The following is a 20195-nucleotide window of genomic DNA, read 5'->3' as shown; positions in this document are numbered from 1 at the left end:
AGGAGCAGGTAATGATCCTGCGGCTGGGTTGATGCCCTTCTACGGCCCTGTCTTTCTCTCCTCATGTAACCGCTGGTCTCTTAGTATCTTCTTCACGCTCTTTAGACTGTGCTGGGAGACACAGCAAACCTCGTGGCCACCGCACATATGGATGTGCCATCCTGGAGGAGCTGGACTACCTGTGCAACCTGATTGGACAGCAGGTACCAACTCATGACACCAGTAGTGACAAGGACACTAGAATAACACTACACTAGAGAAGAAACAGTCATGGAGGATTAGGAGAGAGCAACTGTCTGTGGCCAGCACATGCAAACCCATTCCCTTAATGGGGGTTGTCTTTTTGTTTGCCTCTCCATTGCATCTGTTGCCAATTTTATTTGCACCAGAGCAGGTGTACTTGATTCACCCAATCCCTTGTGCTTCCTAAATGGACAGATTGATATCCCTGAAGTTTAACTGACCTGGTGTTATACTGTGATGATTAAGCCCTTAGTTGTTTTGAGTGGTGTATGTCAGTTGGCTCTCTGTTCTTCCCTTTAATCTGGTTTACTTCTCACGCTTTAAAATGCTAACTCACTCATCTTCCACTTTTGTTAACAGGTATTTATTTGTCCACTGTGTGTCCTGTCCACTGCTATATAATCAATAGGAGCAGGAAAACAAAGGCAGAGCTTTAACCAGACAATCAATGAGTTTAAACTGCTCTCTGGGGCCTCTTCTACACTTCCACTGATGCTGCTGACAGAAATACACACACACACACACACACACTTCACAGACACATCAGTTTTTACCTTTTAAGGCATTTTTACTTCATATGAAGTACCAATTTAACTGCATAAAAAGTCTATTGTGTATTCTCTTTTCTAATGGGTGCTGTCCCCCAACCCTGCAATACACACATTCAAGACCAGCTATGTTAAAATGAAAGTGCATTCCACAGTTAGTGGCTGATGATAGTGTGCAGTACTTAAACGCATGTACACGTATAATTGCATTAAAATGCTTCCAAATAAAACTGTTATTTAGTTATCAAAAACCTTTTTTATAATGAAGCAGAAAATTAAGAAATGTTTGGTTGTCATCAGCAGTAATCTATCACAGATCCTAAAAAATAAACTGGAAAAAAGTGTCCAGTATACTCTTGTGTATATGTTATGTAACTTTTCTGAATTGTATACAGAATGGGGCCAAGAACCTTGGTATTCAGTACTTAAATTCAATGGCACACAGAGATCTTTGACATTTGTGGGAATTCTGCTTTACATACGTTTTTAAACTATTGGTGTTTTGTAACAAATATCAATAGAACAACTTTCCTTATATATCAGGAACATTTTTTACCAAGCAACATGAATCACTGCAAGCTGTTTTGAGAACTAAAAATAAATATAAAAAATACCAAAACATTAGATAGCTTACAGTGGTAAACACTGAACATTGCACCTATTGCAAATTGAAAATACATGTTAGTGGCGTGCCATGAGCTGACCGATTCGCAGTACCAGCACTTAGACATTTTTCCCACGAATCGGCACTTCTCAGAAGCTGCCAATAGTATTATCTGTGCTCTCCATATCATGGCATGGACACCCAGTCAACAGAAGGGCCGCAAAGCATACCAGAGCGCTGCCCACCTTCTTTTGGTGCATGGAGAGCAGAAGTTATGCCCCTTCCGGTTTGCCTCATTTGGGGGAAAAATGTACAGTAGTCAACAAGGAGACACAAATACATTTTTGGTCTTGTTTAAGTTTTGTCGTAAACTACATATATGAATTTGGCATTTAACAAAGTTGCAGTTTTTGTAAAAATGCCATTTAGTGTCGTGTTAAACCACTCAGTGAACTACAACGTCTGGTTGAACACAGGTCACCAACACCAACACCCACTCAGCACAGAGAAGAACTGAGAACGATGAAAATCACAACAAATGTAGCCACATTTACTGTATGTGTAAGGAGAGTTGGTTAGTTCTGTGAGATGTTAATATACAGGAGAAATTCTCCAGTGTTTAAGTCACAGGTTTTGGTGAGATGTTCTACGAGACAATGTAACTGTTGGCTGCGTAGTCTTTATGATTGCACATTTTCACAGTCTTATATTTCATTAGTATTATGAAAAACTGTGACTTTCTTGACTTGAAATTGACCACTATCATATGTGTAGTTAAAGGAAAAATTCAAACAGGATCAAAAAAATTGTTTGTCTCTCTCTATTTACTACTATACATATTTTTTCCACCTGAAGAGGCGTGACTTCGGCTCTGTATTTGGGCTGTCATTTGGAGCTCCATGGTGTTGTGTTGGGCTCCATGGGTGGCTCACACTCTGCAGCGATTGTTTCAGTATCCATTCTATTTCTTCCATGTCCAAAGAGCACAAACACACTGATGAAAAATGATGTGACTATTAGTGTTTGGTTGTCTTTATGCCTAACTGTTACGGCTCTAGTTCTAAACCATAATGGTCTTGGGCAACAGGAGACTCCAGAGGAGGTAAATCCTCTACTTCAAACAACATTCTGTCGCATAAATATTTGTGCTGCTGAGCTATATCAAAGCTAGACAACCTACAAACCATAGCTAATATGCTAGCTCATATAGAATATTGGTGCGATTGTGTGTATGTATGTGCATATTTTATGTGTTTGTGGGAGCGTGTGGTGGTGGTGCTGGCTGCAGCTATGGGTAGTGCCACAAAGGAGTGAACGGGCATTTGTCTTAGCACCCCCTCCAAACTTGCCAATGTTCATAACTTGTTTCAAGTTCTAGAGCCATTTGTGGAATTCCTAGAGAAGAGGCACTGCAGCTAAAACTATTGGGTTTAGTTACCTTTGCTATTCTTTGCCATTCAGACATAATTAAGTCTATTTCAAATTTCTGTCATTTCACATATGTCTAATGTTCGGAGGTACAAGTCAAATATCACCAAAACCGGTTTGAGTTTAGCAAGTAAAACTAGCGAACAATCTAATTACTCTCTTGCTTAAAACTCTATGTGGTATAATCTTAAAATAAGCCAAAGCAATTAGTATTTTCGGTAGATCTTTTTCAAGCTACCCAAGTACATTTTTAATGGTAATTCTTTATGAATATGACAGGATTTCTGCTGTGGACTGACTATTAAAATGACAGTATCTGGTTTCCATCTTAAAATCTTTAAAGATAATCCATCGAAGGAAGACAGGGCTGTGTTTTGGACTGAAGTCAGAGAGCCAATGATCAAAGATCTCATAATCCAAGATGATTTTACCCCATCTGCTGAAATTCCTCACTAGAAGCCCTTCATGCAGATTTTATGCAATTATGCCATCCTTATATGTAAACTGCACCCCCTCACCTCCCTTCATTAGAAAACCAATTTCCTGATCCGTGGAGTAGATCAGTGCACTGGGAAGGAAACACAACAACATCCCCTAAGGCTATGTGCTGTAGAAACTAAACAAGGTCATAGTAGAGACTAGGGGCTGGGTTAATGGAGGCTGCTAGTTTGTACTGTAGTATATTGATGTTTCAGCATGTTCAGCTCTTTGGGAGATTTAATACAAAAAAACCATCTTGTGTCAGCATGAGGGCTTTTTTGCAAACTGGTGCTGCTGGAAGAAAGACTCACAGATTGGTACAATTGAGGATTGTGAAAAGGAACCAGTGCTGTTCCAGAAATAACAACAAAGGAGCTATAGTAGGTCAGTGGGGATTTTAAATGAGAGGACACACGGCTGTCTGTTCACTGAAAGCCATGGGTTATTTATTAGTTTTCTTTGTGTTTCACGCATCACTAAATAGTTTTAAAAGTGCATGAAATATACACAAAATGGACCACATTTAAAAATATACAATCAATGTACATTAAAAGGCAGAATGCTGTCAAATCATGTATTGGATCCTGATTCAGCAGCATCAGCACTACTGTATCCTCGTGCAGGTGGTAGAATAACAGTGTATGAGCATTAGAGGAAGATTGATTTAGGGTTGAGAGATGGGGAGGGGGGGTTGTTGGTTTAGTAAATTACGGAAAGTTCACCAGGCTTTAGTGTAGCAGAAAGCCACTTTCTGACATAATAGAAAAACTCACAGCAGCTTCTGAGCCAAACTGAAGTTAAAAATAGAACTGATCTGACACTGGCAGCAATGAATGAAACAGAGATCGTAATTGAAAGTATAATTATTTTGTTAAATCTGTTTTTAATCATTCATATTTGTTTTTAAAAAAGTCTATAAAATGTCAAAATGTAATGAAAAAGTAACCTAAAAAATGCCCAGAGTAAAGTCTTTTTGAAATGTTGTGGACAGTATCATCAAGTTTACACAGGAAGATGTCAGAGGAGACAGTCTGCCCTTCTTGGGCTGTGCAGTCCACATTGAAGAAGAAAGAAGCCTCAACGCTGAGGTGTACAAAAACCCTACAAACACAGAGCAATACCTGTTTGATGCTCATCACCAACTGGAGCACAAGCTGGGGGTCATCAGAACCCTAAACCATGAGGCAGATGCCATGCCCACAAAGACAGAGGAGAAGGAGATTGAACAGAGGAACATCAGCATAATTGCCAACATTGGGTTGTGAAAAATACTACTAAATAACTGCAATAAAATACATTTTGCAGAGGAATGCGTCTCCTCTATTCACTTCCATTCATAAAATTCACCCTGTGCGCTCTTTTTTTTCCTTTCTGCGCTCTTTGTCTGTGGCTTAGGCCGTGACCTATAGCCTACCTGACGTCACCTACCAACGAACACAGTTGCTCGATGGTCATTTCCCCGGCTAGACAGTAGCTCTCAGCATTGCAAGTTTAAACTTAGCTAACATAATGTTGAATCACTTTTCTATTGTATTGTAGCCTATACCACCAAAGGAGATATGAAACGAAAGCAAACTACACAGTTCGAGTGTTTTCGTATGCCTGGCCCTGATGCTGTTGCTGCTGCTTCAGATGACACTGCAGAAACGTTACAGAAAAGGAGCCTGATGCTAACGTTACACCTGCTAGGTGAAAGTCATGTACAAGTTAGCAGATATTATTGTAACAGCAGGGGATTGTTGGTATGCATATTGAATTACATTTACTGCAGTACCATATCTAGTGTAACTGAAGTTAACTATCTGCGAGCGATAATTTCAACATCGGGACGGTCCAGTAGTCAACAGAATAGAATGCTTTTATCCCTCTGTATATCTCCTTGTTTGTTTTAGATGAGAACTGGCCAGCCTTGTGGACAGAGAGTCAAGCTAGGGAATTTAAAAACAGGCATCCTAGGTTAGAGTGGAGGGACAGAAAGTCAGGTAAATATCAGCCAACCTGCAAAGCTGTGATATAAACAATTGAAATTCATAAAGTCAATTACTATATGCAAATGACAGTAATAGTTAATTCATGGTCATCTTAAAGGGTAGTGGTCGGCTGATATGGGTTTTCAGTGGCCGATATCATGTTGTTGTTTTTTAATCTTTTAACATACAAGACACAAAATTGCTAAACTTAAATGAACATTTAGTTTATTTAACACTAATGTTATTGTCTGCATTGTCTCTGTTTGCTTAGGTGTTTGCATAAATCTGCACTCTGACTGCAGTGCACTTATTTTAAATTAAAAAAAATTGAATAAATGTCAACAGGTAATCAAAAAACTAAACTAAACGCATGAATGAAAAATAAATAAAGTTTTAGCAAGCTTAACATCAGCATGTACCAGCAGATAGCAGCATCTCCTTGTTTGTGAGAGAGAACCTGTTACCTTACATAAATAAATAGAAAATAAAAAAAAACAATGTTAGTGCACGCAGTAGCACCCGCAAACAGGATGGAAGCATTTATTATCTACCTATATCCAGTGTAAGTTCTTTGGCACCCAGCAGCATCTCTTTGTCATTACATTATTACGTAGCATTATCTTATTATGCCGCAGATTTTTTTTTTATATATTTTTTTAAATTGGCAGATATCTGTCAGATATCGTCTCGAATAATCGGCTTACAGTTGTGTACAGACTTTAACACCATTAAATTAATTTTTGGTATGTCAGGTATCAATAGTTGTCAGATAATTAGATCTACTGAAAGAGTGGAACATTTGTATCCTTTCGTCTCCTTGGTGTAAAAGATTGTAAAACAATTCATTAAATACTTTTGAGTAGATTATGGCCTTGTTCAGCACTAGGTGATATTGCCAATAAAGATACAAAAAAGGACAACTTGTATGATGATGATAGTCAAGTTGTTGTTTACTTCCAGGTTGTGCTATTTGCAGCACCACAAAATCAACTGGCGTCCTCACAGAAAAAAGAGTGTCCATATCTGAGGAGTGGGTTTCCTCCAAGATCCAGTCCTCATGCTCAAACAGAAACAAAGAAACAGCCCTGGCCTCCTTGAGGAACAAGATTCAACAACATCAGACATCCAGGGCACACAAAATAGCGCAGGACCTCTCTGAAAAGGGTGGACAACATTTACTTGGAAACATGGTAAGAGCTGTGTCTGAAACTGTGTTTTCTGAGACAGAAGCTGTATTCAGACCGCATACTATCTAAGATGAACCGACCCTTCACTGACCATGACACTCTCATTGAGCTTCAGGAAAAAAAAATGGTGTCAACATGGGCACTAGTCTGCACTCAAGGTACACTTCCACAAAAATCGTGGAACATAGCAAAAGAGATGCAGAAAAAAATTGTTAGCAGCATTGTGTTTTCTTCAAGCAAGTTGTCTGCTCTCATTGACAAGGCTACATCTCTCAGCCACAAATCTGCCATGATTGTCAATGTGGAAGCCTCTGTAGATGGAGCTACTCCTGAGTTTGTGTTTCTGGAGCTGGTTGAGCTGGAAAGCCAAAGGGCAGAGGGCATAGTGGAAGCTGTATTGGACTGTTTGGACACTGCAGGCTTCAGTGAAGAATGGATTCAAAAGAACTGGGTCTCATTTGTTTTTTGATGGAGCCAGTGTCATGTTAGGCAAGAACTCTGGAGTGGCAACCAGGCTGACTGCAAGGTACCCTAACATCTTGACAAGGCACTGCATGAACCATCCTCTGGAACTGGCTGTATCTGATGCTGTGGATGAGGTTCAGTCAATCAACCACTTAAAAGCATTCATGGAGAAGATCCACAATCTCTACAGTCAGTCCAATACAAATTCACACCATCTTCTGGAAGCAGCACAAGAAGTGGGCTCACAAGTCCTGAAAATTGGCAGACTTTTAAATACACGATGGGTGGCCGGTAGCCTCCGTCCTGTAAAAGCTGTGTGGAGGTCGTATGAAGCACTCAACAGACACTTCAAAAATGCTGCGCGAGACTAAACAAGAAATGGCAAAGAGAGGCAAACTAACAGAAGCTTGGCACATCGTATGCAAAGCGAAGAATTTCTGTGTGACCTTGGACTCATGTACAACGCACTGTCTGAACTTGCAAACCTGTCTCAGCAACTCCAGGTCCATTCAGTCACACTTTTGAGAGCAGAACAGCTTCTGAAGCGCACCATCCGAGTGCTGGTATAATTCAAAGACTCTCCAGGAGAGATATCGGAGGAGGCATTGAAAGCACAGGCTTCATGACATTTTTGATCAGTTTCACTGGAGTCAAATGCAAAGCTCACCCCAATCAATGCAAAGCAGTTCCTACAAAACCTAATCAACAACATGGAGAAGTGCCTCTCATTTGAAGGTGAAACACTTTGTGATCTCAACATTCTGGACACAAGCAACTGGCCATCAACACCTGGTATACGGCAAGTACGGTGTAGGAACACAAGCCTTGTCTCTGCATCTTAAAGTGGTCTCATTTCGGCCATGATTACCTTTAACCCAAATCGACTCCTTTTTCCAGCATATGGGACTGAAAGCCCCCATATCCTGGCCTGGCAAATCCTCTCCTCTCCACAAAGTGAGAGAATGTTGTTTATCTTGCTACAAACAGATCACCAGAGATCTTCTTTGTAATTTACAACGACTAAAGCACATCTGGCCTGTTCCTCTTCCTCCAAAGAAGATGAACCCCTGTTCCTTAGGTCAAACAGGGTCAAGCCCGATAGAGTTTTCTTTGGTCACACCAAAAGGAAGAAGGACTGGTTTCTAACATAGATGTGGTGATTTAAGATGTTTTACTAATCTACGTGTCTCTTCCTCTGGAACATTCTCCAGTGGGGGAAGGCTTAATGGGAAACCTAATCTGTGTGTTCTTCTCCTCACATGTCCAACTGTTATTTACGACTGTTGTTGTTCCTGGGTCTGACATACCATTCCCCCCTTTCAGTCTTCTGTTCTCACCCAAAAGTCCTAAATAACAAATAAACTACATCTCAATTTCTTAAATTTAACGGATCCCGAAATAGAGCAAGAAGGTCATTCAACAGATCTTTCTTATGTTATTGTGAAGCCCAAATTAAGTTTATTACTCAATAAGTTTGAGGTCAACAGAAACCCCCTCCCCTTTGTCGATGGAGGAGAGATTTGAAGATCATCATTCCTTGTGTAATACTTGTATTATTTACCAGTTAAATGTCTGAGATGTTTTGTTGAAGACAGAACTACAAGGAATATGTATAAGTCCTTGGTTCTACTGTGTGTTGTATACTTTATTGTCATATGTTGTATACTTAAGTGTTTCATGTCTTAATCAGGTTATAATTCTTTTGAATGACAAATGATCATTATCATGTTGCATCTTTTCACGAAGGCAAAAATTAGACTTTTAAGATGGTGAAGTTTTGGGAAGGTTAAAACACGATTTCAAAATGTTAAATACAATAGTATAGTTAGATTAACTTTTGGGAGCCTCAACTCAGATCACAGGAGGTGTGACACTGTCAGCCGGCCCCTGCTGCAGGTCATAAAAACAGACACTCTCCCCTTCTCATGCTCTTCTTCACTTCTCTTCCTTTTTCTCAGGACACGTTTCTCTCCCTGTCCTTTTCTCCCCCTGCTTCTTCTCCTTCTTCTTTCTTCTCTTCTTTGTTTTTCATTTTTATTTTATTTTTATTTTTAAAGTAATCTTTACTTTTATTTTTGCAACAAGCTAAGACAAGCGAATTGAATCCCTACTTTAAGTATTCACTTTTATTCAAGTTTTTAATAGAACAAATTCTTTTCTTTTTGATTTTATACTGTTAAAGTATTACCGCCTGATTCAGAAGAAGTTGAATTAGTTTCAGAATCAGAACTTGAGTACCACTATTTGAAACCACCAACAAAAGTCTTTTTCAAGACTGTGATCATCTGATGAAGAACGTTGCAAGCCTTGCAAAGAGTCCAACGAAAGAGACTTTGTGTGCTCCCAGCCGAGACCGACTCTGCCCCCAGCGCTCCCAAGGCGGAAAACCCGCTGGGCCTTCGGACCAAGAGTTCCTCAACAGAGTACTGGCCTTCCCTCTGGCTACTGGACCGACGCGCCGTGCCGTGGTCCAACCCAGAACTCTCAAAGAGACCAAGCTTCTGTGCCTCCTGACGCCCAGACAAAAGAGGCTGAACGTCTTCATACAGCTGGATCCACACACGTGAGAATGAGTGGTGTCTAAATTTCTGACTTCTGTCTAAAGCTCTGACTTCTGTCTCAGGTTCTGACTTCTGTCTAAAGTTCTAACCTCTATCCTATGAACTTAAGAAAGTTGAGGTAGGGTCTCGTTAGTATTAAAAGATAACTCCCGTAATATTTAATATATAAAAACCCGACCCTTTAACTTTACCTTCTACCGACGGTCACACGACTTTAGTACTTTCCTAATTACAGTCTTTACCTTTTCTGTTATCTGTTGTTCGTCTAAAATTGTCATGTCTTTTATTTTACCCAAATTATTTAGTCAATAAATATATAATTGTTGTCTTTGTCTGGAACTTAATTTTAACGTGGAGAACCGATGGATACGTGCAAAGAATTCACTACTTCAGAATATTGAGACTGAATAAACTGATTTTGAATGGACTCTAACTGTCCAAGCCAACTTGTACAGTTAGGTGTTTGGAATAATGTCCTCCGGATTATTCCAATAACCAAACACGGAGGTGGTGCCCCTTTAACGAGTGTAATATTAATTGCCAGTGATTAATAATCATATATATATATCAAAGTAGTGTGTGAGCAGTGTCTCCTACATTATATATTTATGGTGCTGCCCATGCCAGGACCACATACCATAGTATCCTACAACGGTGAGTCACAAACGACTGTGCAGGCGGTTCAATCTTTGTGAAGACCAAACAGTTAATGGTGTGAGAGATTTCCTTGAGCACCCACACACTGAGCCTGAAAGCCTTAAACCAGTCATACGATGCATGCAGACCATCCCTTGCAGCATAGCTGAGTGTGAAAGGGGTTTCAGTCTTATAACAATATATGCACGGACAATTTTCTTGTCCAATGTAAACAAATGGATGATGATCAACATCAATGGGCCCCCTGCAAGCCTTTTCCAGCCAAGGAAGAACATCACAACATGGCTGAGAAGCAAGGAGGCAAAGCACACCTCAGACGCCTGAGTACAAACATATTTGGAAAGCTTTGTAGACTACCAGGCTAGTTACCCCAGTTACATAGCGATAAGTTACATATACATAAGTTTGACAATGAAGATAAGCACTGGTGGAAAGTAATTTTAGTACATTTAATTAAGCACTGTACTAAATTATAATTTTGAGGTACTTGTTGTTTACTTGAGTATTTACATTTTATGCTACTTTATACTTCTACTCCATTTCAGAGGGAAAAATTGTACTTTTTAGTCCACTACATTGATTTAACAGCTTTAGTTACTAGTTACTTCTCAGATTAAGATTGTATATAAAAAACATGTTTATTGGTAGTTGGTAGTTTATTGGTTTATTGACTACAATAGTAAAATGTGTCTTATAATAAATTGTTGATGATACATACCCAGTCCCAGATTGCTTTCAATTATGGGTGGATCCATGTAGCGTACTGTATGCGTTAGTGAGTGTGGTGGTGCTTATGGGGTGTCGGACCGGGACGGGTGTGTACGAGGCTGGGAGGGAATCATCACAGTATACCCACTACAATAAACTAGACTACACCACTGGCTGAAACGACTTCAGTAGAAACACTATGGAGTTTTTTGTTTGGTTAAAATAAATCTCTGCAGGGCACTTTCAAAAAAATTACATTATTGTTTATATAAACTGTATGTACAAGTATGACTTATGGCCATCATTTCTCTCAGAAAAAATATTATAAGTGATTTTACCTCCATGGTGGAATGGACAGTGTTTTAATCAAGCAGCACTTGGCCTGCACAGTCATACTCATGGATCCACACAATTTATATACAATGACTATATCAGATATTCTGTCAATTCAGTTTTGTAAACTATGATTTTGTTATTCTGGTCTGTACATGTGACATCTATTGCATGTTTGTCCGTCCTGGGAGAGGGATCCCTCCTCTGTGGCTCTTCTGGAGGTATTTTTTTCTCTCCATATGGCAAGTTTTCCTCACTCTAAGGATAGAGGATGTCGCTTACTGTACACATTGTAAAGCCCACTAAGGCAATGTGATTGTGATTTTTAGCTATATAAAATGTATCTGATTGGATAGGAAAAGAAACAGCAGCAGTCAGGCAGTCAGACAGAGTGAAAAAAACAGACAGCATATCTGAAGGGAAAAAATTATTGAATGGTTAAATCATATAATGAAATATTGAAACTGATTGGAAACATTTATCACAGTTTACATAAGAGCTTCATGCTACTTGTTTGACTTACTATAGACTAGTTACTGTAGTTGTATGCTCAGTTTTCAGATGCATTCACTTTAAGTTTGACTTTACAAATGGTTTTGACAATCTGATCATCATTATTTTGATGTCTGGTTGTGTTTCCTATCTCTTTGTACTTAGTTTTAATGGAGGGTTAAAGGGGGCAGCACAGTGGCACAGTGATTAGCAAGAAGGTCCTGGGTTCGGAAACCCAGCTGAGGTAGCCCTCTGTTGTCCCCGTGCCTGTGTGGGTTCACCCGTTCCTCTTTCTCCCACATTCCAAAGACATGCAAGTGAGAGTAATTGGTCACTCTAAATTGCCTATAGTTGTGAATGTAGGTGTGAATGTCTTTGTCCCTCCATCTCAGCCCAGTAATGAACTGGCAAGTCATCGGCTGGAAGTCAATCAGAGAGGCTATCAGTGATATTATTTTGGGTGGTGGCAATAGTATGATCAGTCACATAAATGATGAGCCATGCTGTAATAAACCACAATAATCATTTAGTGATGGTTTAATAAATTCAATATCAATTTCACACTTAAGTCTCTGTAAGTTTAGTTCAGTCTTTGATGTGGTATTTGATTTGAATATTAGCTTTGAATATCAGGTAAAAGGGTAGTTCAGTCATGTCGCCTCCAGACAGGAGACTTCTCTGTTGATCTGGAAAAGGTCATGTGCGCCTCGGTTCTTCATGCTTGGATTATTACTCCAACAGCTGTCGCCCAAAGTGCTGCAGCCCTTTAACCAAGACTAGGTGACAGAAACAGAAATACTTACAATGTCCTCCTCTGAACTGGTTAGGTTTTTAATGCCATGCTGCTAGCCCTTAAAGGTCAGCAGAAGTTCTAAGACCAAAGTTTTAATACTTTTTGAGCGTCTATAAGCCTGTAATAAATATGCAATGTTCAGTTAGACTTAAAATGAAGCTAGCTGAGAAACATTTCACATATTATGAAATACGACGACTTTTGGACTTTAATTTACATTGTGAAATGGCCAGATTTGGTTGGGTTTAGACACAAAAATTACCTGGTTAGGTTTAGGAAAACAATTATTACAATTACAATCCAACCACACCCCATCTCAGACTTTTCGCCTCAAGGAGTGACACTAGATGGGTGACAACTGAGTGAAACTTAGACCTCCCGAGACATGTATCATGTTTCGATACAAATAGGTGACTAATAATGAATGATGGAAAATAAAGTGACAACAATTGAAAACTGATGAAAAAAAATGTTTTTCTTAATTTCCAAAACAAAAATGCCAAAAATGTGTTAGTTGTAACCTCTCAAATGTGGAGATTTCTGTTTTTTAACTGTTATATACAACATAACCTCACACCTACAGTATATGATGGAATAGATCAATAGTCAGTGACTCCTTAAACACCATATCACTGTTCCCAAAGAAACATGACTGCTGAAGTGTATCAGCAACAGGCATACTGGCCTTTCGCTCACTTTTTGGTTAGGTTTAGGAAAACATTGTTTGGCTTAGAATAAGTATGTTACAATGTAACTTAACGTATGTTATATGCATGAAATGACTATGTTAATAAGTTAAAACATCTCACCGTTGACACTTGACATGAACAGTGGTATGCTGAATGAAAGTCCTATGTTTTCTTATCCTGACTGTCCACCCCAACCTCTCCCTGAGAACTGTTGCTCTTTATCAAACATAAAACTGTGACATAGCTAACAATAACAGTGTGGACTGACTTGGTTTATATCACTGAAAACTGATGACCGTGTTTGGGTTTTGAACTGCTGGTTAGACAAAACAAGTAATATGAAGAGGTTAGTTTGGGCTTTAGAGTGGTGGGGAAATATGGACAACACTATATTTTATTGACTAAACAACAATAACAGCAGAAAAAAATCCACAGGCTGATTAATAATGAAACTGATTTCCACAGTACGTCCAGTCTTGATGACTTTATGTTGTCTGGCTCATTTTTTTGTTTTTGTTCTTTTTACCTAGATCCCACAACTGCTTTTCTCTTAAAGGAGAACTTCAGTCGATTTAAACATGCAGCTTCATTGCTCAAGCTACCCTTGACTTGCCAGTACCTAAGACGCGAAAACATTTGGTCCAGCCATTACAGAGCTCCGTGAACGGAGACTTAGCATTGAACGCTAACAGCATGGGGTCAGAACTTTACACTGTGTTTTAAGCGTCTTAACATGCTCCACATCTCACACCAAAAGTTATGCAACATCAGCAGACACCTTAGCACACAGCACTGTAGCGTGTATGACTCAAACTGAATAAAAAAGTAGTTAAAACAGTGTGTTTGTGCAAGCAGCTACTTACCTGTTTGTTGACATCCGCGTCTTCCGGTAGCTAGACCAAACTAGTCAATCTGTCGAGCGTGCACTTACTCCCTCACTGGCAGAGACGGAAACGTAATCCAGCATTTTCGTGTTTATATTCATAATGTACATGTCCATGTTACAGCCTGTCATGAGCCATGAGCCTTACAATAGCCTGTTAAGCCTGTTAAGTGCACACTCGGTGGATATGCTAGTTTGGTCTAGCTACCGGAACACACGGATGTCAACAAACAGGTAAGTAGCTGCTTGCACAAACACACTGTTTTAACTACTTTTTTATTCAGTTTGAGTCATACACGCTACAGTGCTGTGTGCTCAGGTGTCTGCTGATGTTGCATAACTTTTGGTGTGAGATGTGGAGCATGTTAAGACGCTTAAAACACAGTGTAAAGTTCTGACCCCATGCTGTTAGCGTTCAATGCTACGTCTCCGTTCACGGAGCTCTGTAATGGCTGGACCAGATTTATTCGCGTCTTCGGTACTGGCAAGTCAAGGGTAGCTTGAGCAATGAAGCTGCATGTTTAAATCGACCGAAGTTCTCCTTTAAGGTAACACAAGCTCACAGGAAGCTAATCAAACAATGGAAAATGCCAAACCAAAAAACAAGTTCTCAGGAAGACACAAGCTTTGGAAACTATTTCAGATGACTGTGTTGTTTAGCAGCAGTGTCAGTTGTATCTTTTCCAGTCAGCCTTCTTTTTCAAAATATGGTCAATTTAGTCATGCCATTCAATAAATGTTAAGAAACTAATACTTCAGACATTAACCCTATGCCAGGATTCCTTTAGCCATTACTTCAAGCCCCCTCCCCTTCTACAGTAAAGTGCTCTGTTGCCATTCTGATATATGAGGAAGTGATTCTCTCCATCAGGAATGAGAAAAGGTGGATGTTATGTGTTAGCAGCTATTAGCCCATCCTCCATCCTCCTTCTTTATGTCCTCTTTCTGTTAGCCTCGCTCTCTTCAGACACCAATAAAGAAAGCACAATGCCCTCAGGAGGCAGTGATTCTTCTCAGTACACAAAAAAACACACACATGCACGCACATACAAACACACTCACAGACAGACCTACATGCATGTGGTGAATCAGTTGCAAGGGCAGAATAAATAACTGTTATTACACTGCTTTAATTTCATTTCTGCTGTCTGAAATGTAAAACACATATGACATGTGTATGCACAGGCACACACACACACACACACAATGAGATGCACAATGAGAGCCGTCTACATGTGGCTCCGCGTGTTTTCACTATGCTTGGACAGGTGGTTATGTAACTATATTTCTCTGCAAAAGGCAGAAATTAGATAATGGAGGACTCAGCCTCTCTGGGTGTACTTCAACATCACCATGTGATAATTAGAGGCTTTTTGCAGATTGCTGGTGCCCTCTAGTGTTACAGCACATGGTTTAATCCACTTGTAAAATACCTCTCTTCATCATATACCGCCATGGACTAGAAACCTTTAAAAACTTTAACATGAACCAGCAGGAATATATTTAAGCAGTTTAAGGTATAAACTTGAGAGGACAGATAAAACTCTCCAGAATTAACATAATTAAAATAATATATATAATATATATATGATTATAATAATAATATATACAACAATAATCTTGTTGAAAAAAGTCAATGGCCAGTAAAGTATATGTTTTTTGAAAATTATTTTACACAAAAGCTATGAATAAACTTGATACATGATTCAATTTAATTAATATGTTGTTATTTTCATAGGTATTTTGGGGTTTTTACGAGCACTGACCAGCTCATAGACAGACTCCCTCCTAGCATGCCTCAGCAGCTAGGCCACTGCCCTCAGTGATGTGTCAGCAAGCATGCAGAAGTTAACCCCTTAGAAGAAAGAAAGCTTGCTAACATCGGTCGAAATAATCATAACGTTTGGCTATTGTGTCACATGAAACTTACAGCCATTCATATAGTTGAGTAGAAGTGCTTTTTCAAGGGGGTTTGGTGTACAGTGGTGCTTGAAAGTTTGTGAACCCTTGGAAATTTCTGCATCAATATGACCTGAAACAACATCAGATTTTCACGCAAGTACTAAAGGTAGATAAAGAGAACCCAATCAAAGAAATTAGACTATAATATTATATTTTGCCATTTATTTATTGAGAAAAATGATCCAATATTACATATCTGTGAGTGTCAAAAGTATGTGAACCTTTACTTTCAGTACCAGGTGTGTCCCCCTTGTGCAGTTATAACTACAACTAAACATTTCCGGTAACTGTTGATTAGTCCTGCACATCGGCTTGGATACATTTTAGCCCATTCCTCCGTACAGAAAAGCTTCAACAGCAGGATGTGGGTCGGTTTCCTCACATGAACATTTCTCTTGGATTAAGGTCAGGACTTTGACTAGGCCATTCCAAAACATTAACTTTGTTCTTCTTTAACCATTCTTCAGTAGAACCACTTGTGTGCTTAGGGTCGTTGTCTTTCTGCATGACCCACATGCACAGACAGATCTCCTGACATTTTTCTTTAGAATTTGCTGGTATAATTCAGAATTCATTGTTCCATCCATGATGGCAAGCCGCCCTGGCCCTGATGCAGCAAAACAGGCCAAAACAGACAGATTTGATAAGGTTCTTATGCTGGAATGCAGTGTTTTCCTTTCTCTAAACATAACACTTCTCATTTAAACCAAAAAGTTCTATTTTGGTCTCATCCGTCCACAAAACATTTTTCCAAAGCCCCCATTGCTTGTCCACGTGATCTTTAACAAACTGCAGATGGGCAGCAATGTTTTTTTTTAAGAGCAGTGGCTTTCTCCTTGCAACCCTGCCATGCACACCATTCTCCTGATGGTGGACTCATGAACACTAATATTAGCCAATGTGAGAAATAGAACAGGGCGTCCACTATTGGATCATTTTCCTCAATGTATTCAATACGTCTCACTTGTTTAATTGAGTTATCTTTATCAACTTTTAGGACTTGTGTGAAAATCTGATGATGTTTTAGGTCAAATGTATGCAGTGAAAGTTTTAAAGGGTAAATATGACCACTTGAAGCATTATCTGCAGCGTTTGGTTTTAGGTTCATGACAGCCAGCATTTAGAGCCAAAAGATTGGTTACAGAATTTTACAGCATAACCTGTTCCAGCTGAAAATTGTCATCTGTATAGTATGATGTGCTGGTTTTAGTCTTATTAACAGCATTTTGGTTTTTTTCAATCACTTGTTGTTGTTACAGAAGAATGAAGGTGATAAGTGAAAGATAGACTTACCAATCAGCAGGATGACACAAAGCAGAATAGCCATCAGAGCTCCAGTGCTAAGGCCCACAGGCAGGAAGATGGCCTCAGCTGAGCAGGTGAGTAGTGAGCCTCCAGCCTCGCAGGAACACACTCGTATAGTGAGGGTGGTTGTGCTGCTCTGGGCAGGGTAACCACTGTCTTCAACCACAACCGGAAGTACATAAACATCCTGCACTCGCTGCTGAAAGCCCGAGCGTCGAGTCACAATGCCAGCTGTGTTGTCTGGAAACCAACAGAGGATGATATTACATCAGTGTCACAGACAAGCTCAAATACGGTAGTGCAAGTACACAGATAACACTGCTGGTTTGAATGTTGATGAAAACGTCTTAACAAAAAATGTCAGGCGCACACTGCGCTCTGGAGACGGTGCAGTCTCCACACACACACTCTGCATTCTCCAGTCAGTTCATCTAGACCATCCTCACCACCTGCGAATATGGTTCCTATGATTTATGAAAGTCATAGACAGCTCTCACAGAATTGAGACACTCCATATCCTCATTGTGAGTCCTAATTATGATGCAGGCTGAGTTCACCATAATAACACACCAATGAATAGATAGTGTTCACTTCTCAAACTTCCATTTTCAAACGATATCCCTGGCTAAGGGGTACCACTGATTGTCGTGCATATTCAGGGCATGTGAAGAAAAAAACACAAGGTACATCTTTTTCTCCCCATGTCCCTTTGGGGGCTCCGTGAAATTAAGTATAGTCCTTAGAATCATTGCCGCATTTATTGTTCTCACTCTTTTCCCTCGTCCCTCCCGGGTGTTAGGTTGGAAGGTAAAATGAATTAAAAAATGTATTCACTCAATCAGCACTGAATTAGGAGACTAGTCAGTAAACTGAGATGACATCAACCCAGTCACAAGAATACATGTTGGCAGTGTATGATGATGATTATGATGATGATGATGATGATGATGATCGATGATGATGATTGATGGTTGATTTCTATTTTCGTGTCATGCAGACATAGTGTCAGACCATCATGGGTTTGCAGGACACTAAAAGCACAGTTGCAGGAGTCAAACAACATTCTATTTCATTACAAAATTACAAATAATTTCACAGTTCAGGTTTAAAAATTTTTTATGACTTCTCACGCTTGACAAAGAGAATTTGCTACAAAAAAGGTTCTCTTCCTCAAGCACAGCTCAACTGTTTCATACTCATCCAACCTAAAGATATCAGCATAATGGAAGACATTTACATTTACATGTACATTTATGCAAACCATGTAATTGTAACTTTACTTGTCTTTATTTTACATTTAGTTTACATTTCGTGAGAATCAGTTTTCAATTTTATGTTGTGACAATGCTGCACTTATGGTCTTATTAGGGTTAGGCACAAAAACTACTGTGTAAGGGTTAGGAAAACATCATGCTGTTAAAAGATGCTTGTTTCGGTGAACACAAACACGACTGGAAATAACCAATGTCTCATCAAAAATATCCAGTTTTGGTTGCAACAAACCGACAGACATTGAGAAATTGCAACTACATCTGTCTAAAATATCCAGTGGTGTCACACTTAAAAAATCACAAAGTCTCAAACTGTGTCACTGGCTTGGCAGCTTTCTTGCCTTTAACTATTCCACTCTAGTAGTTTCACAACATACAGTTACAGTTTTTCACACCATTTTGCTTCTATCGTAGCAGCAATCATTCAGCACAAAACAAAGAATAACACAAAGAAATATTACACAAAGAAGTGTAATACCTTTTATATTATACTTAAAAAGAGGATGTGCAGCGTCTATACAGTAGAGAGCACAGGATTCAAAATGTTTCTATCATCCAAACAGATGTAGACACACGTGTGTGTGCGTGGGTGTGTGTGTGTGTGTGTGTGTGTGGGTGTGTCAGAAAAGATTAATTCTACTGCAGTGGACGGAAATGTAGCCTGACAAGGTAGACACCATTAAGGCACCTTGTTCCTGTCACACACACACACACACACACACTCCAGTTGCCCTTGGTGGCTGTAGGCCTGTGTGTCTGACTCTATCAGATGTGATGCTGACTGTATTGGTTCAAACATACAAAAATGTAACAATGCTTGTAGGTGAAGTGTTGCAGGGGGAAAACAAGAAATGTCAGGAGAAGATTTGTACAAGCTGAACATCCCACAGCAACATTCAGAGACAACAGAGGCAGACTCAGGGCCCTATCTTAACGATCTGAAACGCAAGTATCAAACGCAAAGCGCAAGTCGCCTTGTGGGCAGATCTCAGGCGCTGTTGCTATTATGCCGGCGGGATAAATGACTCTTGCGCCCGACGCAAATCTAAAATGGGTTGGTCTGAAGTAGCTACATTATTCATAGGTGTGGTTTGGGCGTAACGTGCAATAAACCAATCAGAGCGTCATCTCACATTCCCTTTAAAAGCAGGTGTGCTTGTTCCATGGCGCATTGCTATTATAATGGCGAATTTGCCAGGCGCACGCCAGGAGCGGTTCACAGCCGAGGAGACCGACGTTCTCGTCAGGGCTGTAAAAGACCGAGAAGTGGCCTTGTATGGGGATAAGAGAAATCCATCCAAATTAGCTTTGGTTAAACGGGCGTGGGAGGAAATTGCCACAATTGTTTCTAAGGCTTGCATCCCCAGGACATCGCACCTGGCCTCGGGAGCAGTGCGCACGGGCCGAGCAGTGCGCAACGGCCAGCTGATGAGGGAGCAGCGCAAACACCAAGGTGCAGAGGATCCGGACCCACTACACGCCGTGGCAGCATTGTCAGACCGGACCGCACTGTCCGGGATGCGGCAAGGTATTAATGCCCGTCTTGACCGGGTGGCGATGTTGCTGCGGCCTCTCAGGCGCATCGCCTCACGTCTCCAAACGCACCACCTGCTCCT

General features: G+C 40.0%; 1 pseudogene; it reads right to left on the bottom strand.

Moving 5' to 3' along the window:
* The window catches only part of LOC115577857 (cadherin-12-like), a 71050-nt pseudogene that overhangs the window by 16409 nt on the left and 34446 nt on the right, over nucleotides 1-20195 (bottom strand).

Source organism: Sparus aurata, unplaced genomic scaffold, assembly GCF_900880675.1.
Source record: "Sparus aurata unplaced genomic scaffold, fSpaAur1.1, whole genome shotgun sequence".
NCBI lineage: Eukaryota > Metazoa > Chordata > Actinopteri > Spariformes > Sparidae > Sparus > Sparus aurata.
The sequence above is the reverse complement of the archived record's forward strand: the minus strand, read 5'-3'. Positions and strand labels throughout refer to the sequence as shown.